Genomic DNA, 15,804 nt, shown 5'->3' on the forward strand with positions numbered 1-15,804 from the left:
CCAGTTAAAGACCTTTTTTTTAATTTTGTGAAACTTTGAACAAAAAATAAACATTTGGGCAACCTTATATAGACAAACTATAGTTGTGCATGGTTGTGTCAAGCGGTGTCTAGACAACACGAATTATAAAAAGAAACCATAGTATGTCTTGAAATGTCACGGAAAACTTTTTGTTTACCTTCACGCTCATGTGATAGCTGATAGTGTGTCAACAAGTCAAAAGTTGAAAAGTCAGGAAATGGCTTGGCAATCGCGACCTAAAACATTTTCTGAGTTTACAGCTCATTTTCCGGTTCCGGTCATCTCAGTTTAATTAAGGCCTTTGTCAAAATCAGCAATAAGCGTAGTGACTGCACTTGGTCACAGCGTGGATGGCTTCAGTTTTCGGATGCAACACCCGCCATCGAGATGCGACCGTGTTTGGTTAGAAACGCACAGAAATTTTTGGTCTGCCGTTCGCCCTACTGCTGATTCACATCGGAGTAGCAGAACATACCAATCTGATTGATAATACGGTGCCAGTTTCGGTTGGCGTTTTTTTTTTTTCATACTGTTCTGCGGGGTCGATTGTACCGAGATTATACTGTTGGCCATCAGTTTGACATCGTTTAGTCATTCTTAGCGCAAACTAGATTTGGACAAAGTCTAGCACCGTGAATCGATGGATTGGAATACATTGCCCGAATCAAAACTTTTATCCGATAACTAATACAAATTTGATGTTCCACTTCCTCACGACCAGCAAAACGCAGACAAGCACAAGAGACAACTGCGAAGCTGTAACTCAAAGTAAATTGATATATACCAGGTATATGACAATGCGAGCTGTCATATACACTTTGCACTAACACATCTACACTAGTTCTGAGAATTCGAGCATTTTGTATGGAAAATTAGTTAATTTTTTAAAAAGATCGTTGGATACGCAAGATTTGTCTTTTTTTTCTTACAGCTTTTATGTTTATGCTTAGAACATTATTTCTAGTATGTATTTTCATGAATACAATGAAGTGCAACATTCCAAATCGCAAGCGGAAATTTTTTCGTCAAAGCGGTATCAAGATGTCTCAAAGAAATGTCCTTATACCGCTTTCCTACAAGTAGTAAAACAAAAAAGAAATTCTTTAAAATGCTCGGACATGATTGTTCAATAAGCAGCATGAGCAACATTGTAATCCGCCCGCAATATTTTTCGTCTGATTTCTGATAAGCTTTTAAAGTGTTAATTATCATCTAAGACTGTTTTGTAGCAATCTAAGATTACTTTTTAAGGTTTTCTACGTAGTGTTGAGACAAGAGCATATATATCAAACAATGTGAGCGGGCAAATTTATGATAAAAAGGTATCATCTTGGAACAGTGACTTCAACTTAAGGATTTTCAAGCAGTAGCACAAGCATCTATTCGAATAAAACTATTTTTGCCTTTCTACTATATAAATATATAGTATAAAGGTATAGAAATCACTCGAAAAACCGGAAATGGAAAGAAGGTCCTGCGGGCCGAATGTCATATACCATTCGACTTCGTTTCGAAAACTGAGCATTTTCTGTGTGTGTGTATGTATGTGTGTGTGTGTGTATGTGTGTGTGTGTATGTGACGCTTTTCAATCTCACTCACTTTTCTCGGAGATGGCTGTACCGATTTTTATGATCTTAGTGTCAAATGAAAGGTCTAGGTGTCCCATAGGTCGCTATTGAATTTCATACTGATCGGACTTTTAGTTCAAAAGTTATGTATAAAAATACGAAAAATATGGGGCTTCATTATCTCATAAGTCCTTCAACCGATTTGAACCAAATTGATTGCATATGAAAGAGGAGCCTTGCAAACCCTTAACTTCAGAATTTCATGACGATTGGACTTGTAGTTTGAAAGTTACATAAAGAAATGTGAAAAAATTGTATTTAAAACATATTTTTGTAACATATAAGCATTAATTCAATGTAAAGCATCACCAGATTTATTATCATTTGAAAATTACTGTTGAGATCTATCAAACGAAACCGAGTTATTGAAAATCGGACGGTTCATTCAAAAGTTATTCAAACTTTAACACTTAAGCACCGTATATTAAACCGTTAAAACGTATAAAACCAAAACATTTCAATCAAATGTTGATTGTATTCAATGTGTGTGATGTATGTGTGTATGTATGTATGTATGTATGTATGTATGTATGTATGTATGTATGTATGTATGTATGTATGTATGTGTATATGTATGTGTGTATGTATGTATATGTGTGTTTGTGATGACGATTTGCAATTTTGAAATTTGCATTGAAATTCAAGGAGAGTGTGAAACATGTCAATTGTCTGAAGTTTTCGAAGCCTCTTAGTGGAATGTGGAATACGAACTCTGAAATTAAAGAAAAGAAAAAACTTTTTCCGACTGAATTCCAATATTTAAAATTTATTCGCGACAGATACGTATACACTTCGAAATAAGACACTGATGAAGCCTGCACGTTGTAGGCGAACTATGCATCTGTCGCAAATAAATATTAAATACAGTAGGATTTCGAATTTGGCAACAAATGCGTGTCGCCTATGTTGCTAAAATCGAAACCGTGCCAAAATCGAGACCCTTTTTGATATGACAAAATTGAATGTAAATGCATTGGAAATTAACTAAATGTTATTAATCAACGATTGCAACCTTTTTCACAAAATCCGCCAAGACCTATCCATGCGGTGTAAGTAAGTTTTTGGTGACCTACGGTAAGACATAATCCTACGGCAATAAAAATATTATTGTTCGAAACATTCTATGATCGCAAACTTTTTTTCATGTACACACTTAGGGCAATATTTTTTCGTCATTTAAAGTAATGCGGAAACTGACTGATATTTAAGCATCAGCATTTTTGGCTCGAGCGGCACGTTTCGATATTTAAGCATACTTTTGGAAGTAAAATATTTTGTGTTGCCAAAAACGGATACTTTTGTTGCCAAAATCGAACATTGCCAAATTCGAAATCCCACTGTAGTGGGATTCAATCGGAAAGTTTTTTCTTTTCTTTAATTTAAGATTTCGATTGTCATTTTAATAAATAAATAATAAATAAATAAATTTTCTTCACTTGCTGTAACTCGCAATTAGACAAGAAAAGCAAAAAGCGAAGAAAAGCATTAATTTAAGCATTTAGATATAGTGGTGTATAGGATTTAATATACTAATGGATTGATTTTTCCAGATAAACTTATATAAATTGCAAACAATTTTTGCGCATCAATAGATGCTGTTTCCAATCAATAAATACTAGAGCTTAGAAATTTTATATAAAAATAGGAGCAAAACATTGTACGGTAGTAATTTTGTACGATTTGTTTTCGTTAGTGACACTTTAAAAGACAGAAATCTTATGTCATGCATCATATTTCAATAAATAAATCGAATTGACAAGCACTGGAAATCACATCGATCATATTTCCCATTCTCAAGCATGTTTATGGCACAGCTTTTGCACTATTCGACCTCATCTTGTTTTCCTAACCCTCTAACGGGATACATTGTACAAACGATGCGATCAAGCTAATGACTATCTTTTCATGAAAGTACATTCAAAAGAAGCTTAAGTTTTGATTTTCATGCAAAAATAATTATCTGAAGGAGCGTCAGCTAAGAAATATTTCCATTTCTCTTTTTTTTATATCTAATGCTCTATTCAGTTATTTTTTCTAATTCAGATATATTGCAAAATTGAAGCCAAGCAAACTAATAGTAAAATTTTGAGATCAACCATTTTGTTGTAGATATCCTTTTTCTTCAAAATCGAAATATGATAATAATTTTTCTGAACTCTTGTTTTCCAAAGATGCTAACTTTTGAGCGCATGGTATTAATATCAAAATATCAAAAAATCTGCTATGAACACATATTTCATATTGTCAATTCAAAACAAGTTTCGTATGTGGCTCTAAGGCCTGAATGTTAAGGCTGTCTATATATATATATATATATTCATTCAAGTCTGCAAAAATTATCTTTTGTGTTTACATTATGTTTCTATAAATCACGTAAATGTTATAAAACTAAATAATATGTTCATCAAGTAACATAAATGACGCTTACAAGTATTTCTGCACCCAAGGAAAGAAAATATAATTATTGTACGCAATAGTTGAATCAATATATATAGAATGCCAGTGTCGCTGCAGTGCTCGTGGTAAACATCACACATTTGAAAATTACGTATTTACACTGTATGCGCATATGTGTGAGTGATCGATTCGAAACGGGAATCTGATTGTCAAACTAAAAAGGCAACCCAATAAAAAATCCTTCTGCTTTTCCGTAAATCACGTAGGATAAATCACCCGATTTGGTCGTTTTGGGGTATTTCGTCGGCAGGAAAATTTTCTATTGGGCAATTTGACAATGTACAGTCAACTTTCGTTCGTTGGGCTATCTTTAAGTGGGCTACGTTTTAATCGGGCTCCCGTTAATTGGGCTATAGCCCATCTAAAACGAAGTCAAACGTCATTTCTGACAGCGTATTTTTTCTTCTGAGGGGCTCTTGAATATAGTTGATTCAAGTGTGGAAAATGTTTTATATAGAAAATATTAAAATTAATTAAATGGAATACAATTGTATCACATCGTTTTCCGATCAATTATGAACTTGACCCTGCCATTTTTAGAATCACGGTGAAACAGTTAAAAATGCCAATATATATTAACATTGTCGCATGAAATTCTACTATTTATTTGTTAAATAATCTAGAAATAAATTTCAACAACGAAAAGATTAGTTTCCACTAATCTACTGATTCCGTATTTAATATAAGTGTATACTTGTATAAACCTTTCTGCGACGATTTCGACAAAAACAATCGATATATCCCTCGGTTTTGACGTCTCAGCCCAATTAACGAAAGTCTTTCACTAAATGGGCTAAGAGTTTAGTGCAATTAGCGAAAGTTGACTGTAGTTCCCGTATCCAAGACACGAACCAGCAACATGTTTGCCACCCAAATATCCATGAAACACCAGCGACACTGGCATTCTATATATATTGATTATACTTACGCAATACGTTGTGAATTTGACTGGCAAATAAGAATTTTGAGGAATACAGAACGGATATTTCAAAATATAGTCAAGTTAATTAGAGATGTTCCTGAGAAATTAAATAGTGATTATTGTGGCAGTAGAAAGGCTAGGTCACGCCGCTAGGTGGATTAATTCGGGTTTTTAAAAGAAGACATCAGAGGCAGATATTCAAGAGCATCATGCATGCAAAATGTTGGACGGAACGTGTTTTAATTAAAGCAACCGTATACCGTATTGATCGTGAAGTATTAGAAACATTAATTCATTTTTCAATTGCACATCGAAATAGTTAGTCATCCATGTTCTCAAATTTTTTACGTATAATTAAAGAAGGCTACAAGTGCAAATGACTTTAAAATATATTCCTTACATTTCATTGTAAATGTTCAAATATTTCTCTGGAATAATATAGCTGCATTCATTAATTACAATTAATTTAGTTTTAATTTTCATGCAAGTTCCACCATATTTCAGAACTATGTCTTCTTCTTTCTACACACACTAATGCAACCCTCGATAGTCACATACCTGGTATATCAATTTACTTTGGCTGTAACTGTCAAAACGATCAGCTGCTCTAATGTCAAACCAGAGTTGCCAGTGAGAAAAAGTTATCATTGTTGCCAGAAACGTGTTATTTTCGTTATGTCAAGGAAGATCTCTAATGTCAAGGGAGAATAAATTACAATATTTTTGTTTTTTAATTTTTTAGTGCTCTGCATCTTTTTAAAAAAGAAAAAACTATACTCTGGTAGTCATAATGGGAAGCTTTATCGTTCCTTCTAAAAAAATCATCTTTTTATCATAAATTTTAGGACCCAATTCTCTTTATGTCAAATGTGACACTTTGAGGCTGAAGAAAAGTGGTTCATCATACCCACGTAACCAATAAGCATTTCCAATGCAATTTAAAAGCAAGCCAATAAGCATTTAAGTTGCCTTAAACGCTACTTAAATGCTATTTTGGCAAAATATGCGGCTACTTTACTGCTAGCCCTCTTATAGTGCTGACAATGCTTATGTGCAGCTAGTTACCAACAAGAAGACTTTAAATAGAATTGTGGATGCCAATTTACAACAGTTATGCAGTCAAAAAGCTGATAAACAACAACCTGCAGTATAAAACGCCAGGGATGCTAATAAACGACTGAATTACTGCTTATTTTAATGCTTATTGGTTACCTGGGTAGTTTTGCAGTTTCGGGCAAAAGGTAAGAGAATAATATGGAACATAATAAAGCAGGTATAATTTAATTGTTAACCTGTTTATTGCACGCTTCTTGCTACTACAGTCCACTGCTGCTACCCTCCAAAAAAGGAGGGAAAGCTGAATCGGTGCAAAACCGGTTTTTATTCGAAACCTCTGGCAAAAATCGAACAAAAATCCGGCAGAAAAACCGGGCGAAAATTTCTGCCCGTATCGGATGTGGCATTTCTGCTAGTTTTCACGGGTGACGGCGGCCAGAAATCGGGCAGAATGTCTGGCAGAAAAAGTTTTTCGCTGCCAGATTTTTGTTCGATTTCTGCCGGACACGCCTAAGCGGGATAAAGCTTGCTAAGCCAGGTGCAAAAAGCTACAAAAACTTATCGTGCTTAGGAGATACATGCTGCACACGATGCTGCCTAATGTTGCAGTTCTGCATTACAGGTAAGAAAATAAAATTCCTCACGAAACATTTTAAATGGTTGATTCCAATAACGTGCGTGCTCCGTGCATTCTTTTTGGTCTTACCCAGGTTTAGCCGCTCTGATTCCGACAGTGCAGTACTACCGATACAACGATCACTGGCACTTTCTAACCTACAGTCTACTTAGAAAAGGAGGTTCTTGTGAGCAGTGGTGCAGCAGTAGAAATTTTAGGAAGTATGTTTCGGATGTACAATAAGTTATTCAATTATATATAACATGATTCATTGATTTCAGTAAAAACCAAACAAGCCGAAGGCTTTCATTTGCATATTGAAGATTATCTTGTGGGCGTTCTTCAAATGGCGTCTGAACTGGTAGAAATTTTGCTCATACTGAACCAGCTGAGGAGCCATAAGGTATTGTGATGACTAATTTTAACAGTGAAGCAATAATTGAGCTTGCTGACGTTTACCGTACGCACACATCGACGCGCGATTTGTTGTTGCTGTTGTTAGATTTTACATTGATTTTACACGTTTGTTTTTGTTTTCCCCCAGTTATACCCCGGTAAAAAAAACATACGTTTGAGTGATAAACGATAAGTTTTTGTAGCCTTTTGCACTGGGCTTAGCAAGCTCTATAAAGATCAGAGTTTCAGGACAAAGATAAAGTCTACCTGCTAAAGCCATTAGACGAGGAGATACGGCTTGAACAGAATCGTAGTGGCAAGAAATCAGAGACTGAGAGCCAGATTCCCAAGTAACCACAAGCATTAACGCATAACCCCATATTGGCTGTAGCTCGGTATCGCTAATAGCAGACAGCATGGTTAAAACTTTTGTATAAACATTGCTAATGCGTTTAAGCATTATCGTAAATTGGCATTATTAAACATCAGAGGGGTTGTGTACAAGACACGACAGCATATATAGGTGACGCAGGACTACGTAAGTCTCTTTGTACTGATAGTAGCATGTGTTCATGCTTGTAATCATTCGATTCTTCATGTATACATGCTATATGCAACATATATACATGCTACATGCATTGTATGTGATATTTATCAAAGTAGTATTGTGCTTTGCAGCTGTAGTTGGATTAATCCAGATTATTTTCTCTAATGCCAATGTATATGACGAAACAAAACAGCAACATTGCAGTTGTCACTCTTTCTCTTTCTCACTCACAGCATTCCCATTGTCGCACTTTTTGTGCCAGTCGCACTTTTAGACTGCGGTGTCCAGTAAGGTGCAAAATGCGGGATAACATTGCATACGTTCAATTCTCAAAAGATAGTGCATTTGACAACAATTTAACAAAATCAAGAACACAAACTATTGCTTTCCTGCTACCTTACTGAAATTACCCAGATAACACAAAATCGTAATAGAAAGTTCACATTAAATCGTTTTCATGTCAATTTCATATTGGAGTTGTATAATGATTAGAGTATGTCAAATCGAAGTGAACAATAAGTTGTTTTGCAGTCGTGCGTGTCTTCATATACAATTCATGACTGTGAATTATAAAGCAGGATAGACAATTACAATATTTGATTATATCTATATCATATATTCAGGAGTATTTAGTTGCGTGTTATAAAAACTGCGCAAAATAGAATTACAAATAGCTGTCAAAATTTTCGCACGTATATCGCCTCCACTTTGGTACATATATGCTCTTATATGGCGTGAAATATAACTTTTTCGTTCAGATATGATTTCGTATACCTCAGTTGTAATCGAGATATACAAACCAAATGGTTTACTGGGTAAAGATTGTTTTTATTACCCATGATTCCCCACGTTGAAGGGATTTTACCAATTCAATCCTATTTTATCAACAGCACATCTTTTCACTACACTTCTAATGAAACGGAAAGCATGCGTATTCATACAGAGTCGTATTATAACCGAACACTACAGCTGTAGCACATTTTTCCAACACAGATATCAAATTCGCCGAGGTTTAATCGTCTTGCAGTAAAGAATTTGCGATCTGTTGGGACAACGAACAGTGTCATATTTTCTGGCACACTTCCCTAACACAGACATCAAATTGGACTAGGTTTAATCGCGTTCATAAGAAATTTGTTGGTACGAGGGAGCTTTGTCACTCTTTCTGGCGTACTTCCCAAGCAAGGACATCAAAATGGTCTAAGTTTAACCGCGGTGTTAAGAAATCTTGTTGAAATGGAGTAACTTTGTCACTTGTTTTAGCTTACTTCCCAAGCACAGATATCAAATTGGTATAGGTTTAGATCATCGCAAAGAATCTTCCAACCAATCACGAAGCGAGAATTCTGGTAAAACATAGGTTCATTATTTTCAATTTTTCAATAGTTCAACATCAAGAGTCCATACTTTTCTTCATTTGGGTCAATTCCTAGAAGATTTTCGGATCGATTGGTGTAAGAATATTGAAAATCGATCGGAAGACCGCTGAGCTATTAGCGCTCAAAACCTTTCATTTTTCGTGACGCTCGCCTTTTTCGATTTTTTGGAATGACACCCTATCTCAAAACCCGCCGTAAGACGTAGTCCTACGTCAAAACACTATTTGCGTATCCAGCTTTCCACGAGCGATAATAGCGGATATTGAGCACAAGTGGGCACAATCTATTGACATTCATTCCCGCTTATAAGCCTATAGGCGCGTCCAGCAGAAATCGAACAAAAATCTGGCAGCGAAAAACTTTTTCTGCCAGGCATTCTGCCGGATTTCTGGCCGCCGTCACCCGTGAAAACTAGCAGAAATGCAACAACCGATTCTGGCAGAAATTTCGCCTGACGGTTTTGTCAGCCAGATTTTTGTTCGATTTCTGCCAGCCATGACGGACAGAACCGATACCGAAACCGATTCAACCGGTTTGTGTTTTTTGCGTAACTTTTTGATTAAAAAAAGCTGTCATCAATAATAAATACAATACAATACAATACATAGATACATTTGCGCATTTTACACTACTTTATTGTTCATTCTTACGTTCAGCTTATTTTTGTTAGTTTTCGGTGCATTTCAGAAGCTGAAACCAGATGAGCGGGACCTTTGGTCTGAAAACAAAAAGAATGCACGGAGCACGCACGTTATTGGAATCGACCATTTAAAACGTTTCGTGAGGCTTTAAAAACAGAAACTAAATCCCTCAGAAACACGTTGAATATTATTTTCTTACCTGTAATGCAGAACTGCAACATTAGGCAGCATCGTGAGAAACACGTATCTCCCGTTTTAAAATGTCATTTTTGACATACAGAAAATCGAGCGAAAAACGAAGAAGACGAACCGGTTCTGAATGTCAAATTTTGCCGGCGCCATATTGATTCTGTTCGATTTCTGCCGGGCATCCGAATTTTTCCTAAGCGGGTTGGAGGCTACGGGGTGAAGTGGCTGTCAAATTCATACATTTTCGATGTCCCACGCATAGGTACCAAAATGTTAATTTTGACAGGAACCAAAAAATTTGCTGGGAATTCCCCTTTACCGAGGACCATTTGAAAGTTGCTCTCTTCACTCCTACATGAGAAAGAGATAGCAACACACCATGCCCTTGGTTGGAGGAGCGTCGAGTTCGCCCTCTGACGGAGTTACTATGGATCACCCCATCGGCAGGCAACCATGTTTTCGCTGCCAACATCTCGTGTGTGCGAAAATGATATAGCATGTCAGCACTGCGTTTCACTCAACTGCCAGCAGTCTGATTTGGGCCCGCTGTCAAATTTTGAGCCCACGACATGTCGTCGCTGACGTTTACTGCAGCTCGTTATAGAGATGTCGATGGGGTGCTATGGATACATTCATGATTGTTTGTTGTACGAGTGTAAAAATGTAAACATTGTTTAACTTTGCAGATCTGCTGAAGTGGAACATAACTAAGCGGATTCAAACTTTTATAGATCATTACACGGGAGCTCCTAACCACACTTTTTTGACAGCACTTGGTGGTTTGTTTACATGGAGTTAAATTTTGAATTGAGTTTTCTATCTTTGTCCGGCAGATAATGATAAAAATTTATAGTTTTTATTTAAGATAAAGTGCCGTACATGCATTTTACAAAAACTTATGCAGTAATCCTTCACGAAATTTCAAATCGAAACTGCTGGATGTGACAAAAAATATGTAAACAAACCACCAAGTGGTGTCATTTGACGGAAAAATGACGTCATCGCAAAATGATCTATAGTGGTTTGCGGCCATAATTTACTGAAGGCACTGGCTCAGAATACTTTTTCACAATCGTGCGAATTAAACATTCGAAACATTACACATTAACGCCAAGGGGTCGGACACTCAGCACATAGTGCCCCGGCACTGCAGAGATATCAAACGGCACACCTCTAACGCCTTATAAAAATAACATTTATAGGGCTTTACACACCTCCGGTTCAATTTTACATATGAAATGGGAGCACTGCCAGTTGTCAAAATCATCTCGCACGGTTGCCAGATCTATCAGATTTTAACGAATTTAACAAATCTTGCAGTTCGGCACTTTCGGTACAGCATCGGCACAGTTCGCCTCGTTTCAAGTCGCCTAACATAAAAACGGCTGTGCCGAGTGACCGACCCCTTGATTAACGCAAACATTAACTTCATGTTGGTCGAGCCGTTGTCAAGTTTGCTCTCGAACAGCGTCTCGACTTCATAAGAAACTTTCCGTTGCGTATTTGGACATTCTCCCTGAAATTTGCGAAAACTGTAAAGCCACAATCCATAAAACTTATCCGTTCAATTATGTTCCTCTTTAGCTGATCTGCAAAATTGAACAATGTTTACATTTTTAAGCCTAGTATCCAGCTGAAAAGAAAACAGCTCAAGAAAAAATCCTGCTATTTATCGAAGAAATTTTGACAACTGCAAGGCAAGCAATTATCTGTCATTTTTTCTTGTGGTAATAATTGCGCCGGATATTATTCCGTACGGAAAAGTGACGTTTCAATTCACTTGCATGTAAAACTGCGCCATCTGAAAGTAAAACAATATTTCTTGTGAGGTGCATACTGGTAAAGAAATCGCGAACGGAAAATCTTTTCTTTAGCATTTCTTGGCCTATCTTTTTGCCCATTTCTTTTCAGGTCGATACTAGGCTTTACATTCGAACAACAAACAATCATGAATGTATCCATAGTAACTCCGTCAGGGCGAACTCGACGCTCCTCCAATGATTGTCAAAAGATTGTGCCCACTTGTGCTCAATATCCGCCATTATCGCTCGTGGAAAGCTGGATATAATGTTACAATATGTTGCTTACAAGCTTTAGGACAAATCTTTAAAACGTACCGTAAATGTTAATAAAATGCTTATACCTGACTTCGTTTTTGCTTATTTACGGCCACTACCGTGGACCCCCGTTCGTTTGACCGTTTTTAATCTGAACACTTTTTAGTTTGAACCCCGTTGGTTTGCACGACGTGCAAATTAAAAATGGTTCAAATGTCATTCTGAACATGGCATCATTTGCTCTTGCAGACAATGCACATAAACACGATTTGTTTGTACTGATCTAGCGTGTTTAATCAGTTTCACATTCCGTTTCCCAACGATTGCGATAAAAATTCGATCGGAGAATGAAATATTCGATGCTTGCCACTGCCAACTGAATCAAACCACCAAAACAATAACAAAGAGCAGGGCGGCCAATTCATACGAGTTGCAGCATATTTAGGGTGGCCAGTTGTTCAAATTAAAAAGTAACCCCGTTAGTTTGCATGAGGAATCGTTCAAACGAACGGGGCTCCACTGTACTTATGCTCTGTTTCATCTAACTGCTGCCGTCTTTTTTCAACCAATTGAACTCTAAAATGAACTATGAACGACGATTTTAGTACGACTAATTACAACCCACTCATCTACAGCAGCTGTGGTTGAGATATCAAAAGTGCCAGCAAATGAATGATGCAGGGATACAAGCACCCAGGTTCGAATCTATTTAAAGGAAACATTTGAAATGCGAAATAAAATGTGTTTCATTCATCGTAAATAATAATAATTATTATTTATTGAATAAAATTCATCTGACAAAAAATTGTCTTAATGAAAAATAAAACGAACACAGGATCATGATAGTCTTCTCATAAAAACATGCAATGGAACGTTAAAGTCAAAAATGATGTAAGCGAGATTGAATGCACTGGCAATGGCACGGATTGGCTCATTTTGTCCGTATTGTCGATTACGAGTGGCGAGGTGTAAAAAGTTGCGTTGACGTATAACTCTCTCTGGAGCATAGAAGTAAAACTGCCGGAGTAGTTCAGGCGAATCGACTTCCGAAGTGATGATCTTAGCATAGGCTGACCAGACGTCCCGGATTATGCGGGACAGTCCCGGAATTGGATGGCTTGTCCCGGATTACTAAGCGTCCCGGAAAATGTCCCGCATTGATTAATTTTTTAATCGAAACAGTTTCCAAGGATGCAACATAGAAAATTAAGTAACATTGCATGAACAAACCTACTGTTGACAACGGTCGTTAGCCAGTGCACACCCCTTCCAATCACGGCCACGGCCAGCCGGCACTTCGAACTCCTCATCTGTCCAATGTCTGGTGACTGTTCTGTTCATCTTCAGCTTTCGCTTCTTTATCCCCCAGTATTTGAATATTGGAAGAACCCAGGGATAATTTGGTGCACTCGGCTCTTTTGAGATAAACAGAAGTCCATGGTCCATTGTAGCATGCAAGCTAATACTGCGGTAGGCTGTCATGGGACTTAATGAATGGCAAAATCCGCCTGGTGAGGCACCTAACCCTGTGTATCTCCGAATTCTTGTCCGTCACAAAATACTGGTTTTCACACGAATGTCAGTGAAACAGATCCCTTGCCAAGTCATGACCTTTTATCATGAACCCATCCCCAAAACCAATCTCGAATCTACCACAAACCCTACCGCGGACCTGAGCATGAACACATGCATCGCGTTTCGTCACCACCCGGCCGCATCCCACGAGACCGGATTCTAGCCTTTGTTTATTGTTTGAGGCTTTTATTGGGCTCCCCGCTTCCTCGGTAACACTTGTAGCCATTCCGAGACGGATTCGCCGTACAGCGGTCAGTATTCAGTTTTTGTCGCCAAAGCACAATCTGTGATGCTGAGATCAGCCTTGACTTGCCAAATGACCCTCAACCGCAGTTGACGATCAAGAGTTCAACTCCAATGTCTGACCTGCGCCTTATGGACAGCCCTGAGAGTTTCCTTGCAACCCTCAATTACTCACACCACAGCTCTTTTAGAACAATCCGTCAGTGCCGCCAGCTCCCGAGCCGACGCTGATGGATTCGGCAGGTGACCGCCCACAGTTACTACACAGTTCTCCTCCTGCATGATGAATATCTCGAAACTACGTTACCTTTAAACTGCGAAAAAAATATACCGAGCCGAACTGTTTACAAATAACATAACGCTACCAAAAGTTAGCATCCACGGCCGCTGGGAACGCCGCTATCGCCAAAATGAAGTGTCTTATTTCTAAATGATCCCATCTTTACTACCCAACAGATTTAGCAAATAAGCCATTTAATATGTCCCGCATTTATCCAAAAAAAATCTGGTCACTTTACTTAGCAGCAAAGAAAGCTTGTGCGATGAATCTTCTCCGTTCTAGGGTATCAATTCCAAGTAGCCGACAGCGATCAGTGTAGGAAGGCAAGTTCGTAGCATCACGCCATGGTAGCAAACGAAGTGCGTAGCGAACAAACCTTTTTTGTACTCGCTCGAATGTAGCAATCCAACACGCTTGGTATGGACACCATACCACACTACTAAACTCAAGAACTGAGCGGACTAGTGCACAATACAAGGCCCGTAGGCACCGCGGGTCGCGAAAATCTTCAGAGATTTTGAATATAAAACCAAGTTGTCTGTTGGCTTTCGTCAGAATGTCGTTGTAGTGAGGTTTGAAGGTCAACTCACAGTCAAGAGTAACTCCCAAGTCTCCAAGTCTCTAATTTGGTAGACCCGTTGAAGTCTGTGTCCAGCAATTGGGTATTTTAGCGGTATTTAAATTCTCGCATATTATGATAAGATATGATGTCACTGTAAAGTCACATGAAGACTTTTCCAAATTTGACGAGTGAAAGTAATAAAAAAAGCATTTGTTTCATTTCAAAAATTTTTTTGGGATTAGACGATAGCTTATTAGTAAACCATTTTTCTTCTCAGCTCGCCTTCGACAACACAATGGATAGATAAACTATGGTCATCAGACGATACAAGTTTCATATGGGAGCTGTCAAAAGCTCGGTCAAAATGAAAAGCTCTATCAGAAAGATGAAAGAGAGGAGGAGAACTTCTGACATCATTTCAATCAACCGGCTTGGTTGATATCTGTCAAACAGCAAATCATTCTATTTTTGATTTTTATTAATTTTTTCATCAAATATTGACTCAATTGATATAAAAAAAACTGTTAGATTCAGAAAACGACGGGCTATCAAATGAGGTAAAAAGCAACTTTTTTGGGAAAATTAAAATACCCAATTGTATAAGTAAACATGATCGCTTTCTGTCTACGGTGAAAGCACAAACTATACAGACAGCACGCGAACGATTTTTCCAGGTACCAGAAGGGACGTGAGAAAGTCACTCACGGTCCCTTCACAAGCACTCATTTTTCTCACTATTTAATTGAGAGTTAGTTCATCGATATGTTATATAGCAACGCCAAACAAACATTTTTGGTAACCGTGCAAAATAAAAATATTTTGCCTTACCAACCTGAAACAGCAATCAATAGTAATGGAAATGCTAAGAGATGCTTAATGCATTTCTCTTTCCATTTTTATATTTTGTAAAAATTGGATATAATGCTCATCATTGCTGAACTCCTTCAAAAATTATAGGCGAAGTGAAACATTTTGAGTTGATTGCTTCCGTAGAGACCAATGTTCCGAGTAATAAGTAACTATAATGGGTATAAAATGTGTAGAGTTCCAAGTGAAACTGTTTCATAAAGTTCTATATTTTCATGAATCTAAAGAAAGAAATCAAGGAATCATAAAGATCTTTTATCGCACACCTTTGATGCTTTAAGAGTCCCTTTAGCAGAGGAACGTTTGCATCCATTGATGAAGATATCAAGTGATAAAGGCTCTAGGCAAGATACGCAGCACAAAAGGA

The sequence above is a fragment of the Sabethes cyaneus genome, chromosome 3 (assembly GCF_943734655.1).
Source record: "Sabethes cyaneus chromosome 3, idSabCyanKW18_F2, whole genome shotgun sequence".
NCBI classification, from domain to species: Eukaryota; Metazoa; Arthropoda; class Insecta; order Diptera; family Culicidae; genus Sabethes; species Sabethes cyaneus.